Raw genomic sequence first — 14460 nt, 5'->3', positions numbered from 1 at the left:
TAGGTCTTAGCATCCACATCTGTGAACCGAGGAAATGACAGTACCTTCTTCCTGTTGTAGCGCTGCCCGGCGAGGTAAGAGGACACGCACGATGATGTCGTGGCGGTCCGAGGCTCAGCTCCACCAACTCTGCACTGCTGTGAGGAGGGAAGGAAAGGCTGTGTGTGAGGTCCCTAGCACCGTCCGTGGCAGCGTGAGCCACGCAGTAGCTGTTCTCCCTGTGGCTGGCGGGGGAAAAGGGACACCCCCATTCCTTCTGGCTCATTCTTGGGAGTTCTCTCTAATGATGTGCTTTGTCCATAGCAGGCGCTAGGTTAGTAACTGTGAAGAGCAGAACACCACTTCGGGAGCAGGTTAACCAAGATCCGGCCAGCCCAAATCCTCCAGGAACGGGGAAGATGCCACAGGAGGTCAACTTGCAGCTGGTGAGATGTGTTCAGATGTAAGGGCCGGGCACTACAACCACAGTTTGTCAGGTTAATACCTCACATTCCCCTGAATCCATCCATTCATTCAGGCAGTCATTCAGTCAATCTTTCATTCATTCAGTCATTCAGTCAATCATTCACTCTCTTCAGTCATTCAGTCAATCATTCATTCAGGCAGTCAGTCAGTCAGTCACTCAGTCAGTCAATCATTCAATCAGTCAGGCAGGCAGTCATTCATTCATTCATTCATTCAGGCAGGTAGGCAGGCAGTCAGTCATTCATTTGGTCATTCATTCATTCATTCAGTCAGTCAGTCATTCAATCAGTCAGGCAGGCAGGCAGTAAACAATGAGGCCACTCCTTTCCTTCTCTGAGTTTACTAAACCCAAGGAAAACTTGTGTCTTCAACATTTCCCTCTGAAACATCAACTTGGCCAGACTCAATGGCCTTCATCCCAGCATTCCAAAAAACCAGAGTCATGAGGACTGACCACTCCTGCCAGACAGACTGAGAGCAGTAAGCAGCTCCATAGCTGACGCAGCATTTCCTCTGCATACAACACAACCAGCCCGTGGCCCCGTGGAAAAACACGGGGCAGGAGGCCAGGTTTCTGCACCATAGCCCCTAATGTTCTCTGCTTGCTGTGAGCCTGTGGGTGAGTCACTTTACCTCTCTGAGCGGACAACGTGTGCATGCTTATTTATATGTAGATATGACGCCACTGTCAGCAGAGCCCCCACACTTTGTATTTGTTATCTCATTTCATCTTTACAACAGCCCTGGGTTGAGATTTGAACTAGAGTTGATCTGACTCCAGATGCCATGTTTTTTAATTTTTCAAAAGCCAGTTGGCTTGGGTATCCTCTCCATGATTTTTGCCATTAAAAGTGCCACGTTGCACCCTTACTATTATTTTCAAACTTACATACACTTATCTTAAAGGGAAAATATATTTCACTACCACAGAAGGAAAACCAATATCACTTGAGAAGATCAACTCAAAATGAGGAACGAAACAATGCTATAAAATTCTACGCAGATATTAGTGCTTACTAGTACCCATCCAGGGCTCCCAAGAAAACAGATGATACCCTCAAATGGGGACACCAAGGAGAATTTAATGGAGAAATTATTAATAGAGATGCAGAACAAGGTTAAGGGAAATTAACTTGGCAAATGACAAGAGCAATGACCCACCAGGGCAGGCTTGATAGAGTTAGCAAATAAAAACACAGGATGTCGGGTTAAATTCGAATCTCAGAAAACAACAAATAGCTTTTTTAGTATAATTATGTCCCGTGCAATATTTGGTACCTACTTGTACCAAGATTATTTGTTGTTTATTGGAAATACAAATTTAACTGGACATCCTGTACTTTTCTGGCAACGCTGCTCTAAGAGGGAAAGACGAGAAGTGGTTATTAGAACACCACGGAGTGCGGCGTCTGGAGGAGAACCAAGGGGCAGGGAAGGAGCTGGGGGGAATGAAGATCTGAGCTCTTGCTCCTCCTCCAGTCTTCCAGCTCCTCCTGGTATTTCCCATTATTAGAAGAATCCAGAAACTAGTGGGCAAGTGAACCTGTGGACAGTCTTCCAGTGGTTTCCATGGAGATCAGCCTTTAGGGCACAGAGCAGGGTAGAAAAAGGAGAGTGGACCTGGAGGGCAAATAGAAGATACCTAGCATACCCCCAAATCTAACTTCTTATATTTAAAAAAATTTAGCAAGGGTTAGTTGGAGAGATGTCAAGTATTTGCTAGGACCCTTCACCTAGCCAGAAGGTAGAGAAAAAGGAAAAACGTCCTCACGAAGCGAGTAGTGTTATCTAGTGTCATGGCCATGTACCACCTAAGATTATCTTGTGCGTGGCACACACTTTGGGAAACCTTGCTGTACGGTCAACTACTGCAGGGGCAGGACTAGGGTCAAGGGAGTGAGGCACTCACCTTGGATGCACAATTTAAAGCAATGCCGAAAAAGTAATCAAGGTCAACAATAGTCTAATGCATGATTTCTGGAAATTGGAAGGAGTGCATACATCCATGATTACCGAAACGTCGATATTTTAACAAAGACAGGATCCACCCCTGTGTTTGCAGAACTCATTCTTACTTCTGGCTTCCTAATCCAGGGTCTGTAGGTAGTATCTGCATTTGGTGGGTGTGGTAGTACTACCAATACTTTTCACATCTAGGGAGTACTCTTTAATACCCCAAATTATTAGTATCTTATTTGAAGTTCCCAACAATCCCGGAGGGAGCCAGGAAAACAAAATCATTCCTGTTTTATAGTCACGGATGGGTGGTTTTAATCAGGGACCTGGGTTCAAAGCCTGCATCTGTCTCTTAGAAGCATGCAACCAGGGGCAATTTGTATATTTACCTTCCTGGGGCCTTCAGACTTTCATCTGCCCCACTCCCCGCACCCCCCACCCCACACTCTCCCTCCATTGCAGAAACTGCTCAGTAGCCACTGAAAGGTCACTTCTAGAACCTGCAGGAAGAGCCCCTCTTTATTGAAGACTCTTCATTTCCTACTAAACTCATTCGCTCTCACTTACTTCTTGTCTTATCCATGAAAGGAGCAGAGCAAAAGTACGCTGAGAGACTGAACAATCATTTTCCACCATATGCGCAGAGAAGCAAAGAAAAGGGGGAGGAAAAAAGCAAAATTTCAGAGAGAAGCAAAGAGAAAGCACCACACTGTCCCCAGAGACCTAGAAAACGTTAGTCTGGGTCCCAGATTTCTTCCTTGTTCGGGCCCCATCCACCCCTGGAGTCCTTTCAAACACCACCCAGGTTTTTCTTTAAGCCCATTGTTAGAGGTTTTCTTTTGCTTTTAACAACGACAGTAATGAAAAAGCAAAAACCACTTTCACAGCAAGCTAATTAATTCACCTATAGCTCTTGGAGTTTCCAGGGCTTCCCTCCTATTTGGAGTGAAATTTCCCCTCTCCAAACAAGAGGTAAAATTGAATTATGAGATTCGTAAAATATGCCAAATAAATATTCATCACTGCTTCATCTGCTTATTCAAAATCACTCCTGGATATTTACAGATTTTCTTGTACAGACTCTAAAGCATGTAATACTTTGGACTGCTCTGTACTTTCTGAGCTTTGAACAGAGGAACAAAACACCAAAATGTAGTTTTCAACTCTCTGAAAGACTGCGATTGCTGTGACCATGAACTTATTGCAGGTTCAGTGATTTTGAGAAGTATGACTCTTTGAAGAAAATGGTCTGGGGATTTGTGAGTCAGACACAGGGTGCAAATTCTAGTTTTGCCACTTGTTTGCTGGGTGGTCTTGGACAAGAAACTTAATCTCTCTGGATCTTATAAATTTGAAATTCATGAAGTGCAAATAATATCTTCCTGGTAGGAGTTCTGGAAGAATCAAATAAGATGGTATATATGATGGGGGAACGAAGTTAGCTCCAACATACAGGGTTGTTTCTCTGTTTAAACATCACATTTGTTTCTCTGGATAAAATTTAGCCTAACAGCCTTCTGCATCTCAGCTATAAACAAGTAAATACATGGAGGAAAAAATCTATGCTGACTACCCAGCCCACCAGGATGGCAGAAGATACAGTAATGGAACTCCTTCCAACCTGTGAAGGCCCTAGAGGTCTTCTCAAGAGCAGAGCCTTCATTCAGGAGACTCCTAGTCCTATTGCTTCCAAGCACTGATGAGTGCAGGGGCTTTGCCGAGAAGGCCGAGGGTCCTGGTACCTGGAGCTCAGCCCCCTCATGAGCCTCCTCCCCACAGCCACTTTCCCCTGGGATCTGTCACCTCTCTGCTGTGCCGGGAGTGGAGTGGGGGTCCCGATCACTCATGGAAGGCACAGCCCTCCCTAAGTCTTAAGAAGTGTTCTCAACACCCACCTATGACCTGGCTGCTTCTGCCTCCCCAACCTCCCAACCCCAGAATCTTCTCTTTCCCTTGGAGACATTTCGACTCTATGCATATGTGCGGGCCAGAGATGATAGGCTCACAGCCCACCGATGTGTTTTATTCTATTTTTAAAAAATTGAATTAGTTGTTAAGATTTTAAAATGGGTAAAAATAAACTTTGGTGTGTGCACACAATGGATTACTGAACAGCTGTAAAGAGAAAAAGGAACGATCTCCATGAACTGATTATAGAGTGATTTCCAGGAGAGATTGTTTTTTGTTTGTTTTTTTTTTAAGATTTTTTTTTTTATTTATTCATGAGAGACAGAGAGAGAGAGAGGCAGAGGGAGAAGCAGGCTCCCAAGGAGCAGGGGGCCCGATGCGGGACTCGATCCCAGGACCCTGGGATCATGACCTGAGCCGAAGGCAGACGCTTAACCAGCTGAGCCACCCAGGCGCCCCAGGAGAGATTGTTAAGTGAAAAAAAGCAAAGAACCAAAAGGCATAACACAGAATGTGTTAGAAGAGACATAAAGAAAATATACATATATGCACTAATCTTTAAAAAAAAAAAAAGACACACAAAAGGTAAGCCAGAAAACAATGAACTTGGTGACCTAGAAGGCTCAGATGAGAGGAACAGGGAGGAAGAGATGCAGAAGGAAGTCGGCTTCTCTGAGTATACCTTTTGGTATAGTTTTGACTTTTGGAAGCATGTCAATGCTCCACACATTCAAAAACTAAACTGCAATCACAAGGATGACCAGGAGGAGTGGTACAATCCAATGTGAAGCAACCTAGGGTCAGTCGGTTGCTTACACACTGAGAGTCAATGTGAGACAAGGTTCGACATGTGCCAAACAGTCCTTTATTTGGGGTTTGAGTTAGACCATCCATCCCATACCAACCCTAGGGCCAATGGCTTCCCTATGTCATCATTTTGGCACCAACTCTCCCAGCAAGTGAACAGAGATGAGACCTTCCAACTCTAAGCATTTGAGGTCATGCCTTAACACTACCTATTTGCAGTTAGAAGGTTAAAAATACTTTCTTCCTTTGGAAATTCTATCCCTTCCATCCACTGCCCTTGTACCTCTGGTCATTTATTTCTCCCCACCTTGAGGTGAAGGGGGTCCTTCCTTCCTTCCTTCCTTCCTTCCTTCCTTCCTCCCTCCCTCCCTCCCTCCCTCCCTCCCTCCCTTCCTTCAATCCCTCCATCCTTCCTTTTTTCCTTCCTATTCTGGGTGAGCTCACTGGGAATGAAGATGCATATTCACCTTGGACCCTGCAGGTGCAGCATCTTCAAGGCAGCTGGGGGCTCCCTCTCTGATGTCCCAGAAGACTTTACCTCTTTCCCCACCTTGTGTCCTTTTACCAAATACCATCTATTGGCCTAGACTTTGTAAACGCTCTGTCCCAGGAGAGGGGCAAGGAAGGGAAGTAATCCCACCCCAAGGGTAAATATTTTGGGGTGTTTAAAATCTGATAGACTAAATTTCTGCCTTCCCCCCAACCCTGGAAAAGGAACTCAAAGCCAGTTGGAGGATAGAGCTCTGGGAAATGAAAAGCACGGGTGAAAGAGTCCTTCAGAAGATCCTTTGGGACCTGGTGACAGCTGGTGTGATGAACATATATGGGTTTTAGAACCAGTCAACCTGGGTTGAACCTAGCTTTTCTACTCTCTAGTGTGTGCACCTCAGTTTCTTATAAACAGCAATAAAATTAAGATATATATATATATATATATATATATATATATATATATATATATATACTTTCTATTCCATAGGATATTGTGTCAATTAATGAGATGATAGACATAAAAAGATCACACACCACATAGCTATTCACTTACTTATAAAAATTACTTCTTCCCATCAATAGAGCTGGAAGGGAAGATGTATGCCAGACTTTTTTTTCTTAAAACAAAGTCACTTAAAAGTATTCAGTATAAAGGCAATATATGCTAACTGTAGAAACATTATAAAGTACAGATATGCATAAAGAATAAAAGTTTCAGGATATTCATAAAATAATCAAGCCCAGATAATCACCATGAAGACCTTCCTTGATCTTTCCTGATCATCTTAACATTAAATACATAAGCAAATATGCAGGTATCGCTTATCTGGGTCCTTTTTAAACCTGCTTAACATATTCTTCCATTGATAATATTTTCAAAGATCCCATGAGTTTTAATTTTATGGATATGAAAAACAAATCTCTTATCCTCACTTCTGTTGTAGAAGTTAAGATTTCCAGATTCAGAGTATTATAATTAATGCTGCAGTGAAAAATGCTGAGAGTGGAGATATTTGCATACGTCTTTACTAATTTCCTTAATATATCTTTCTAAAAAGGAATTGCTGAGTCAAAATTTACATCTTCCAAAGGCTTTTGTTTCACATGCACAGATTCCCTTCTCAAATGTTTGAACCACTTTTCACCTCCTCAAACACTCCCCAGGGATCCTTTGCTCTATACCTATAATCACACTGGACTGTAGTGTTCAAAGACATGCGAAGACACAGCCATCACACACATCACACACTGGCAAGAGAAAAGAAGTCAGCATTCAGATTTGTATTTATTTGAGCTTATTTTTTCATATATGTCTTGCTTACCAGCTGGAACATTCTTAAATAAATTACTGTCAGATCCAGATTGTGTGTCCTGGGCCTTTTCCATGAATACGGATGGTCTTCTCATTTGAACTGTGTCTATCTGAAAATGACTTTCACTTCCTAGCATATGCCTTTCCGTGAAATCCCAAGTTAATACCCAAAAATACAGACGGAAAAATCTTGAATAGATTATACAGCCCATCTGTTTCCAATACTCTTCTTATGGGAATAATTTTATTTTTTACATAATTATAGAAAAGTTGGCAAAGCATATTTACCTGGGACCCTAGAATTTTTTATTAAAAAATAATAAAAGCTTCATTTTCCCCCAAAGAAACTCTGCTGTGTTAATTGAAGTCAGCAAGAACTGCTGCTCAAGAGGTCCTGATTAGGAGATTTCCTTTGTGTTTTATTTCCAGGGAAATACTTTATTTTCCAGATTGGAAAGTCATGTCACCTTTGACTGTTCCCCTAGTATTTTTTTCTGCAGAACATTTGGTTTTCTTATAAATGCTTTGGTCTTTCTTGGTTTTGTGCCCACGTGTTCTTTCTTCAAACCACAACTGAGGTTCCCTACCCTTCAAAGTATCTTTTCCCATACCAAGCGGAATTCTTTTCTGCTCTGTTCTAAAAATTGCACTTCTCTTCTGGCTCCTGACCGAAGATTCATTGCCCCAATCTGTTTGTGTTCAAGAGCTGAAGACCTAACTGGAACTGTTTCCTTCTCTCCCTCACCACCTTCTTCCCTCCTTTAAGCATGCATTTGATGCCTGCTTTTGTCCACAAAGAAATAAATAAGACATAACCCCTGCATTCCAGAATGAGATGTCCTAACTGGCATGCAGTGGTAAGACCATATTGTGCCTATGAGCACTTCCCAATTCCTTATCTAGGGAACTTTAGAACTTTTTTTTTTAATTAGACCTCTTTAATACTCTTTTGGGACACTTTCAGTGGATTGTCACCAGCCCACCAAAGCTTTCCCTGCCTCTTTAACTCTGACATACTAAAGAAAAAAAGAAAAGGGAAAGATCGGAGTGACATCAGTCAACTTTTTTGACTGCTCAGCATCTGAGCCTCCTTTGTATGTCTGGGGAATACCCCACCTTGAACCTTGGAGGTAGACAAAACCTGAATCCCACTCTAGAACCTGATGATACAACATGTTTGCTTTACCAGTCTCCCCTTTTGTTGAGATGCAGGCTTGTGGGCCACGTGCCACTGATCAGATTCACACCCAACCTGGGCTTTGAAGCAAGGAAGCAGAGAACTGCTTCTGAGGATGGAGGGATGGAGGGATGGAACAGTGGTGGCCATGTCAAGGTCTTAGGGGCAACAGAGTGATGGAGCAGCAATGGTACCCAGTATCTGCCGTGGGTGGTGGTGGCGCAAAGGGGTCTCCTGTTTATCAGAAATGGTGAGAGCAGTGTCCTTACCACACAGCTTCCTTGGCATAACTTCAGCTGGGGTCTTGTCTGCTCCCCAACTCCTGTCGTTCTAGCAACTTCCCAGAGCCTGGACTCTGCAGTCCTCCCACAGAGCCTGTGAGTGACCCAACATCTCTCCAATTAATTCCCTTCCTTTGTGTGTCAGATCAGCCAGTTTCAAGTAAGAACCTTGATGGAGAAAAGACCCTTGACTGAAAAATGATGCACTATGTCACATGAAGACCAAAGGACCTCAGAGCTGCAAGATTGACTTTTGGCAGCGGCTGCAATACAGAAAAGTAGGGGGAAATCTAGTTACCAGAGGATATTACTGGAGCTTTGGGTTCCCCAGAACCTGCCCCTTGCTGATGAGTGCCATATTTACATTGCAAAACTTGATTTTGTTTGACCAAACAATACCACCCATCGCCTCAAGCTTTTGTTGTAATTTTGACTTATATTCCTTTTTAGTGCTTAAAAAGGTAATATGTAAGCATGTTTTGCTTTTTTGAGTCATTTATAAGAGCTATAAACATAAGGATATTACAGTTGGCTTGCATTCATGTGAGTAGTAGGATGGTAATCATAGCTTAAATCAATATGCTACAGCAGGTGCCGGCAATGGCCAATGGCAATGCCCTTAAAACTCACCTCTGCACTCCTAAAGCTGCTGGCTATGAATACCTGCTGCTCTCCGCCTGACGGCTTTTGCAATGGGAGCCAGCCTGGTCTGAAAGCAGGGCAAGCCGGAAGTTCTGAAAAGTTAATGCTCCTGAAAGCAGCCCTCAGCAAATCATACAAAGGGAATTACTGGTGCATAAAGACTCAGCTTCATCAGTGCCCCCTTGGAACATGTAAAAGGCATGTTTTACACTGTCTTCCATCATTCCCCAGTGGGGATGAGCCCCAGGTGCAACTTGCTTGAAAATGCACCCGTTTCCTGTTTCCTTCCAATCCTCCTCTACCTCCCCACTCCATTACTACTGCTTCCTGGGATCCTCTCCCAAATAAGCTGCTTGAATGCACATCCTAGCCTCAGGGCCTGCTTGAGGGGGGAGCCTTAGCTGAGACACCTGCACATCATCAACACTGTACATTTACCTGAACTTCACCTGTGTGAGGGACTGGCAGGGATTGCATGCATTCACTCACACACATATCATACAATGAGACTGATTTTCCAGCCCAGTCAGCTAAGGGTACAGGAAGTTACTGGAAGGGTGATTACTTCACAGAGAAGGGCAGAGCTAGCACATTTGGCATCATTTCTCTGGGCCCAGAGCCCCTAAAGGGGGGTGGAGGGGGGCATAGCTGCTGAGGACACTGTGCACTCAGCATGGGGTTTTGCTTTGTTACTGCTGTTGTATCTTCAAGCTTGTATTACCATTCCAGAAGATCTTGCCCTAACAATCTATACAAATGCAAATGTTGCACACACCTAGCTCTCCTGAATGTTCCTGAATGCAACTCAGCATCACCAAAGGTCACAACCTCCTCTTGCAGGGTTGGGAGGGTTGGGGTGGAAATCGGGCCAGTGCCCGAGATCTCGAAACAACATCCCTGCCTGTACCTCTCCAGGATCACAGAAAGCCCTTTCTCCCTAGTGATTTGTCCCATTTGGGAAACGCTGCAGAAGGTGGAGGAGAGGAGGAACGAGGCCACATGAGGGCAACCTGAGTAGTGGGTGGCTCACTGCTTGGGCGGGATGGGCTCAAGAGTTCACATTAGCAGTAACACACTGGGTGTAAGGTCCCATTAGCTCCATTCACTCTCTGTCCTGTTCCCTCTCCAACACTGCTTATCCGGGTCAAAGCATCAACCCACCTCATCCTGCAGCCTGCCTCAATTCTACTGTGGGCATGATTGAATTCAATCCTTAAGATAAAACAAAACAACACACACACACACACACACACACACACACACACACACACACACACACACACAAACTTTGTTCCTGATAGCCAACTGGATGAACAGGTTCATGCAATGCCAAGACTCCAGTTCAATATGAGAGACTGTCCTAGTTGGAAAGGCAGGGGTATCTTAAATTAAAGCATGTCCTTTGATTTTCCCCTCAACAAAATATGAACTGTTGCTAAGACAAAACTGCCCACGATGATTTAGCAGCCTTCTACAATCAGCTTCAAATTTATTCAAATGTCTGGAGTGAGAGCTGCAGGAAACAGGCTTCTGAACTCTTCCACAGGACAGACAGGATCCCGGGTTGGACACATTGCCTTGGTGGGTGTGCTGTCATTTCAGGAGTTATCATTTCTGATCCATGTCATTTCTACCAAGACAGCCCTGGTGCCAGGCCACTGCCAACAGTGATGACTGATGTCACCTGAGCCCCTGGGCTGGAAAGTCCCTTGAGCCTCAATTAATCCAAGTAACTCCTTTTACCAACCGGAACAGGACATTTCCAGAGTCACACAGGCAGCATGTTGAAAGCACGGGCCTCCTCGCTCACAGGCTCTAAGGATCTGTGGCTTCCAGCAGAATCTCTCGATTTTGACACTATGACATTCGGGGCTGGATGATTCTTTGTTGTGGGCATTGTCCTGTGCCTTGCAGGATGGTTAGCAGCATCCCTTCCCTCTACCCATTGGATGTCTACGGCCCCAGTTGTGACAACCAAAACTGTCTCTAGACATTGCCAAATATCCCCAGACGGGTAAAGTGCCCCCCAGCTGAGAACTACTGGCTTAGGGCAAAAATTGCAAACTGGTACCACTTGGCTCAGCTATGTTTTGCTTGTTCTGTGTGATATTTGTTAGGCTTTTTAAAATCTGGGAGATTTCACCTAAAAATCCGGACTCCTGGCTTCTCTTGAACATTTGGAAGACCGGGCATACATGCTGTGAGCACGCATTCTCGCAGGGCCAGGGGGGATTGAAATCGAGTTTGTCACTGTCCCCACCACTCTCTATTGTGCCCCACACCAAACACTTGAATAGTTTCACCATCTTCTTGGGGCCCACATTAGTGTGGAAGTCTTCTCAAAACTGTCTGTAGTTTTATTTTCTCTTGAGCAAGCTCTTGGCTCATCGAGGGCAGGTCATGTCATTTTCTCCTTTTAGTTCCTCTCTAGGGTCTAGCCCCAAGCAAGATATTCAGAAATAGTGTTCTATTGATTTGTCTAGAGCAATGTCTGTCAAAAGATATCCTGCAGAATGCTAGCTGTGGACTTCAAGGAAAAGGGGCTAGAAGTCCAGCAAGTTTGGGTAAAGCTGCCTTCTGTATCCCCGTTTGGAGATTCAAAGGTCACATTGTTACAAGGTTCTAAACAGCCCTGCGTTAAAGAAAACTGCTTGGCTGCACTTGACCTAGAGTGTTTCAAGCAAATTTGACCACAGAACCCCCTAGGACCCTAGCCCTAATCACTATCCCAAGAAACTACTGTTTTATGGAATGTACTTTGGAAAAGTTTAGATTAGAACTCTAAACTTTTCGAATTAAACACAGTTGTTGAAATACAAAGTTCTATGACAAAGGTGGTTACCAAGTACTCACATAGAAAGAGTGATTTTTCCAAGCACAGACATTCATTTGGGTTACCTTTTTTAATTTCCCACACAAATTTGTAAAGTAAGTGTGATCAGTATCTACATTTTACAGATTAGAAAATAAAGCAACAGAAAGATTAACGAATTAGCCCATGGTTACATAGCTAGGAAAAGTTCAAGCCAGGATTGGAACACAGCCTGTCCAACCCCAGTTTCTACACACTTACCCTCTATCTACATTGTCCTGCCCCCCTGGGACATTGGGCCACACTGTTGATATGTCTGTCTCCCTCTCAGGACATGCGACAGGCCTTAGTCATGAAGGAAGCAGAGAGGGAATTATTGTCCATTCACCTACTGCTATGTGTGGGAAGTAATACTTGGAGGAGTTTGGCATGGTATCTCATGCAGTTTTTCACACCATGCCTGAAAATTAGGTCTTCTGGTTCTTTTTTTTTTTTTTTTAAAGATTTTATTTATTTATTTGAGAGAGAGAGCACATGAGAGAGGGGAGGGTCAGAGGGAGAAGCAGACTCCCTGCTGAGCAGGAAGCCCAATGCGGGACTCGATCCCGGGACTCCAGGATCATGACCTGAGCCGAAGGCAGTCGCTTAACCAACTGAGCCACCCAGGCGCCCCTTCTGGTTCTTATTTAATTTGGGCAACTCTCTTAACCTCTTAGAGCCTAAAAGCTGCATAGCTAGTAATTGGAAAACTGGGATCTGAACAAATTCTGGAAATAAGGTTATGTGCTCCTTCCACTTTGTTTATAGCACAGCAGGAATACAGGGACTGGATGGATGGATGGATGGATGGATGAATAATGGGTGGATGGATGGATGGAGGGATGGATGGTGGATGGATGGATGGATGGATGGATGGATGAATGGGTGGATGGATGGATGGATGAATAATGGGTGGATGGATGGATGGATGGATGGATGAATAATGGGTGGATGGATGGATGGATGGATGGTGGATGGATGGATGGATGGGTGGATGGATGGATGGTGGATGGATGGATGGATGGGTGGATGGATGGATGGATGGATGGATGAATGGGTGGATGGATGGATGGATGAATAATGGGTGGATGGATGGATGGATGGATGGATGAATAATGGGTGGATGGATGGATGGATGGATGGTGGATGGATGGATGGATGGGTGGATGGATGGATGGTGGATGGATGGATGGATGGGTGGATGGATGGATGGATGGATGGATGAATGGGTGGATGGATGGATGGATGAATGGGTGGATGGATGGATGAATAGATGATGAATGGACATTATTTCTTGCCTACTTAGTTTGGGTAAAGCACCCCACTTTGTAAAGAGGAGGGGCATACTAAAGGGAATAGGGTAGGATGCCTGCCCCTGAAAAGCTTTTCTCCTGGGGCTGATGTCTTCTGATTTCAGAACAGGAAAGGCAAAATCTGCCTTTCTCATATTGAGCATTTTCAATTTACATTGAGATCTTGTCACTTCACACAGCCCCAACCAACTGGATATGGGCCAATAAAATAAAGGAAACAAAACTCTCGGGGAAATCAACTCTTAGCCCCAAAACATCAGGGAAATAAAAGGCTGCGTTAGCTGGAGGGTTATTTCATCCTGATTTATAGTATGATCCTCCCAGCTTATAAGAAAAATGGTGCTGATGGGGTAGGGGAGGAAGTGCTCCTCCTTTCTGGTTTCCCCTGGACTCCATCTGAGGAGTAAATGCTTTGTTTACTTCTGAATCCCCATACCTTTACCATTATTCACAGTGATCTATAGCAAAGTACTCTGGGGGAAAACCCAGCTCTCCGCAACATTTTAAAGAGACAGACAGCTTCACTGTAGCGATGATGCATGCAAGAAATCAAATAGCCTCAAACTAGGGGAAAACCCTAGATAATAGTCAGGGAAATGGGTAAAGGAAATCACGTAGAAATTATATTTTGGCATGAACAAGGGCTCAAAAACATAAACTACTTGATTTAAATTCCTTACTCAGTCCCGGGTGGTATATTCTCCTTACTTAGCCAACCACGTTTACCAAATGATACTGAACAATCGACAAGATCATCTCTCTATGAATAAAAGGATGAGAATAGGTGAAATGTTCCTATTTCTATTCATACATGATCATGCTCGTAAAGGTAAAATGGTTTTCAGTGTCCTATGACTAGTACCTTTTGGTTATGGAACGAGACTTGGGTTATCTTGTTAACTTCCACTATAAAATCACCATTTCTATGAAGAGAAATTCGTACGAAGAATTCCTATGAAGGGAAAATTCCAAGAGGGTGGAAAACTCTCTCTAAAGGAGTTGGTGAGAGAGGAGCGCTGGGTCACAGGGGTTGGGATCCTTGGACTGTGTTGTGCTTCTGGGAGGCATGGGAAGGCCTGGCCTCCATCCTCCACGCGTCCTCCGTGCTCCAGGGGCATCTCAGTAGCGCTGCTATACCTCCCAGTGTTCTCTCTCCTCCCTCCCAACTATCGTAGAGCCCTGACTTTTACCTAGGACAATGGCATTTAAGTAAGAAAAAACTGTATTTCCTCATTTCCTTTTCAACAGGATGTGGC

Source organism: Zalophus californianus, chromosome 17 (assembly GCF_009762305.2).
Source record: "Zalophus californianus isolate mZalCal1 chromosome 17, mZalCal1.pri.v2, whole genome shotgun sequence".
Taxonomy (NCBI): domain Eukaryota; kingdom Metazoa; phylum Chordata; class Mammalia; order Carnivora; family Otariidae; genus Zalophus; species Zalophus californianus.
The sequence above is the reverse complement of the archived record's forward strand: the minus strand, read 5'-3'. Positions refer to the sequence as shown.